Raw genomic sequence first — 4,830 nt, 5'->3', positions numbered from 1 at the left:
ATGCTACTGTGCATATGGCTTACATGGATGTTAGGAAACTGAATCTGAGCCAGCAGACTTTGCAAGCAAGTACATTGAACCACTGAGCCATTTCCTCAGCCCCAGACTGGAATTCTGAGACCCGTGCAAATTGGATCTGAATTATACAAGTCCTTGCCATTATGTAATTGATTTTGTTGATGCCCCTCCCCATGGCTTAGTTGAAGTCATCTCTGCAGGAAATATTTTGGTTTTCCTTTAGTTTTATTTTCTCAGTCCAATAAGCTGCACTGTTGTCCAGAGTTTTTAGAAAAAACAGCTTCAAGTTCATTTGTCTACTTTGTTTTTTCTTTTTTTGGTTTTTCGAGGTAGGGTCTCACTCTAGCTCAGGCTGACCTTGAATTCACTATGTAATCTCAGGCTGGCCTCGAATTTACGGCGATCCTCCTACCTCTGCCTCCCAAGTGCTGGGATTAAAGGCATGCGCCACCACGCCCAGCATTTGTCTACTTATTGATTGCAAAAAATTATTAAGGGCTTGGGAAATGTCTCACTGGTTAAAGGCACTTTCTGTGTCTTTGTTTTGTTTGTTTGTTTTTTCCAGGTAGAGCTTACTCTAGCCCAGGCTGACCTGGGATTCACTATGTAGTCTCAGGGTGGCCTTGAACTCAGAGCAACCCTCCTACCTCTACCTCCCAAGTGCTGAGATTAAAAGTGTACACCACCATGCCTGGCTAAAGACACTTTTTTTGTAAAGCCTGGTGCCCTGGGTTCAATTCCTCAGTACCTGTGTAAAGCCTGATGCATAAAACGGTGCACAAGTCTGGAGTTTGTTTGCAGCGGCAAAAGGCCATTATCTCTCCACTACTCTGCAAACAGACAGACAGATGGGGATGCTGACCATTCAGATGATTTTAGACTGAGTTTCTGGGTGTCCTCTTAAGATTATATGGTCTTGGAGTTTTCCACTCTGACAAGGTGACATTTAAGTGAGATATGAGTGACAAGTACACGGCAGCGTTTTTTTTTTGTTTGTTTGTTTGTTTTTGGCTTTTTGACATAGGGTCTCACTCTAACTCAGGCTGACCTGGAATTCACTATGTAGTCTCAGGGTGGCCTTGAACTCTCGGCGATCCTCCTACCTCTGCCTCCCGAGTGCTGGGATTAAAGGCGTGCGCCACAACACACCTGGCTGATACAGCGTTTTTGAAAAGCATTCTAAGAAGAAAAAGAGCAAAACAAAAACCATAGAGTAGATACAAGGCATGGTTACAAAAACTGAGGCCAGAAAAGGGGGCAAGGGCCCTCAAATGGACTTTAAAGTTATTTATTTATTTGCAAGCAGAGACAGAAAGGAGAGAGAGAGAGAAAGAGAGAGGGCCAGACATGATGGCACCTACCTTTAATCCCAGCACTCAGGAGGCAGAGGTAGGAGGATTGCTGTGATTTCGAGGCCAGCCTAGGACTACATAGTGAATTACAGGTAGCCTGGTCTAAAGTGAGATCCTACCTCAAAAAACAGACAAAAAAAGAGGAGAGATTCTCCTGTTGCTGTTTTCTGATGTTGGCCAGGAGGTGACGTCCACTTTCTATTCATGCCATAATTTTTCCTTGCCATGATGGAGTTTCCCCCAAGTCTGTAAGCCAAAATAAACCCTTTCTCTCATAAACTGCTCTTGATCAGGTGTTTTTCTACCAGCAACACAAACCTGACAGCAATAGTAAAATTGGTACCAGAGGAGTGGGATTATAGCCGTTAGAAACCTGTATGGCTTTCATCTTTTGGAACTGCTTTGCAGGAGGAATGTGGAAGGATTTGAAATCTTGGCCTAAGAGATGCCTTATAGTGCTGTAAGTACAGCTTGATGGACTATTTTGGTCAGAGTTGAAAGACCTGAATGCAATAAGAACTATGGACTGTGAGGTTTGGCTTATAGGGTGAGAAAAAGCTTTGCCTAGACTAGACTAGAAGCAGTTTGTATGAGAGGCTTTCTGTTATGCCTGTGTCCTGAGAACTTGTGCAAGGTTAGAAAAAGAGAGGGAGAGAGGGAATGAACACATCAGGGCCTCTAGCCACTGCAAATGAGGCTAGAGTACATGTACCCCTTTGTGCATCTGACTGAAGCAGCTAGAAGGCTGGTCTGCATCTACTGTGGGTGGGAAGTGGTGGTGGCCTGGCTCTTCAGTCCACACATGCACAGCTAAAAGGATGGAAACCAAGAAAAGGAGAGTGAGTGCTAGGTTTCCTACAGATATCCTAGCAGAAACAACAGATGGGAAATGACTTAATTTTAGTAGCAAGGGCTGGTGATGACAATTTTGGAGACAATATTGGTATTTTTTTGTTTTGTTTTTTCAAAATAGGGTCTCACTCTAGCCCAGACTGACCTGGAATTCTCTATATTGTCTCAGGATGGCCTCAAACTCATGGCCACCCTCCTACCTGCACCACCATGCCTGGCTCTTGAGCTGTTTTCATTTTTAAAAATTATTTTATTTTTATTTATTTATCTATTTGACAGAGAAAGAAGGAGAGAGAAAGAAAGAGAGAGAACTCCAGAGGTGTGCACCCTCTTGTGTATCTGGCTAATGTGGGTACTGGGGAATTGAACCTGGGCCCTTTGGCTTTGCAGGCAAATGCCTTAACTGCTAAGCCATCCCTCCAGCCCTCATTTTTAATTAATTAATTAATTTTATTTATTCTACAAAGAGGAAGAGGTAGATACAGAGAGAGTTCTTTTTTAAATTTATTTTTATTTATTTATTTGAGAGCAACAGACAAAGAGAAAGAGGCACAGAAAGAGAGAGAGAATGGGTGCGCCAGGGACTTCAGCCACTGCAGACGAACTCCAGATGCATGCGCCCCCTTGTACATCTGGTTAACGTGGGTCCTGGGGAATCGAGCCTCGAATCGGGGTTCTTAGGCTTCACAGGCAAGCGCTTAACCACTAAGTCATCTCTCCAGCCCGAGAGTTCTTTTTTATATTATTTATCTATTAGACAGAGGGGGAAGGAGACAGGAAGATAGAGAATGGGCATGTCAGGGCCTCCAGCCACTGCAAACAAACTCCAGACACATATATCACCGTGTGCATCTGGCTTTCATGGGTCCTGGGGACTCAAACCTGGGTCCTTTGGCTTGGCAGGCCAGCACTCTCCAGCCCTTTTGGACTGTTTTCAAAGTCAAGGGGTTGCTAGTGGCTATAAGTTACTATAGTATAACCAGTGCTAGGATCCTGGCATCTTTTTTTTTTTTTTTTTTTTTGAGGCAAACCCAACAGACTGGCCTTTTTTCATTTTTATGCGAGAGAGGGACAGACTGAGAAAGAGAGAGAAAGAGAGAACTGGCACGCCAACACCTCTAGCCACTGTTCTGAACTCAGACACATGTGCCACCTGTGCACAAGTGCGGCTTTGAGTGCTTGTACCACTTTGTGCACGTGGCTTCCTGGAGTCCTTAGGCTTCAAAGGGAAGTGCCTGAACTGCTAAGCCATCTCTCGCCCTCTTGTTTTTCTTTACATATATTTATTTATTTATTAGAGAGAGAGAGAGAGCACATGAATATGGGCATGCCAGGGTCTCCTACCACTATAAACAAACTCAGATGCATGGTCCACTTTGTGCATCTGGCTTTACAAAGGTACTGAGGAACGGAACCAGGCACAGTAGGCTGACCCATCACCCCAGTGCAAATCTTGGTTTCTAAACATTACTCTCCAATAAAAGGAACCACAGTTTCTTGAAGAAATGGATGATGGCAGAACATATAGGCAGGTGTCTGGGATGTGTTCAAATTGCCTGGAACATGTCATGGAGGCATTAGGACAGCCACTGGACACATGTTGACTGGGTACATGAGCTAACCTATAGCCAAATCTTTGGTAACAGATGAACCTTTATTAACTGTTGCAGTCAGGTTTGCATTGCTGGCAGAAACTACCCGAACAAGAGCAGCTTTTTGGGGGGGAAAGGGTTTATTTTGTCTTATAGACTCAAGGGGAAGCTGTATTATGGCCAGGAAAAACAATGGCATGAGCAGAGGGTGGACATCACCCCTGGCCAAGATCAGGTAGACAATAGCAACAGGAGAGTGTACCAAACATTGGCAAGGGGAAACTGGCTATAACACCCATAAGTCTGACCCCAACAATACACTGCCTCCAAGAGGCATTAATTCCCAAATCTCCATCAGCTGAGAACCCAGCATTCAGAACATCTAAGTTTATGAGGGACACCTGAATCAAACCACCACATTAACAAAAAGCAATTATGAAAGAATATGGATTATATACAAATCCACTATATAGATAATGGATTATAACCCATAGAATAAACTAAATATCCCCCAGTGCACACGAATATAAACCAATGCCTGAATGAATAAACAGAAGAACAACTACTTTATCTTGCAGTGCAATCCCACTTAATAAAAAGTAGAAGGACTTCTGGTTAAGAGGACAGCATAGGAACCACACCAAAGCAGCCTAGGGGAGAAAAAGCAAAAAAGAAAAGTAGCAAAATGCTCTTTTACTAAAAAGTGAAGGTGTATAAGAAATTATCAACCACAGTAGAGGTGTAGGAGAGATCCAGAAGCAGGCAGAAGCAGCTCCAGCAGTGGTGGTAACAGGTCCCTAAGGCCACCAGGCTCGGCCTGAGCTGCAGGAAAAGCCAGGTGAGGGGATTTCCCACTCACTCCAGCTTCCTCACAAACTCAAGAAACATTAAGGGAGGATGGCAGGGACCAGGGGAGCACCTCCTGAGGAAGAGGATGGCGAGAACCAGAGGGAGTACTTCAGCTACCATCCACAATCTTCCCGCTGCCCCCTCACCCCCACCAGCGCAAGTGCCAG

The sequence above is a fragment of the Jaculus jaculus genome, chromosome 9, assembly GCF_020740685.1.
Source record: "Jaculus jaculus isolate mJacJac1 chromosome 9, mJacJac1.mat.Y.cur, whole genome shotgun sequence".
In the NCBI taxonomy this organism is placed as follows: Eukaryota; Metazoa; Chordata; class Mammalia; order Rodentia; family Dipodidae; genus Jaculus; species Jaculus jaculus.
This window is presented reverse-complemented; position numbering follows the sequence as displayed.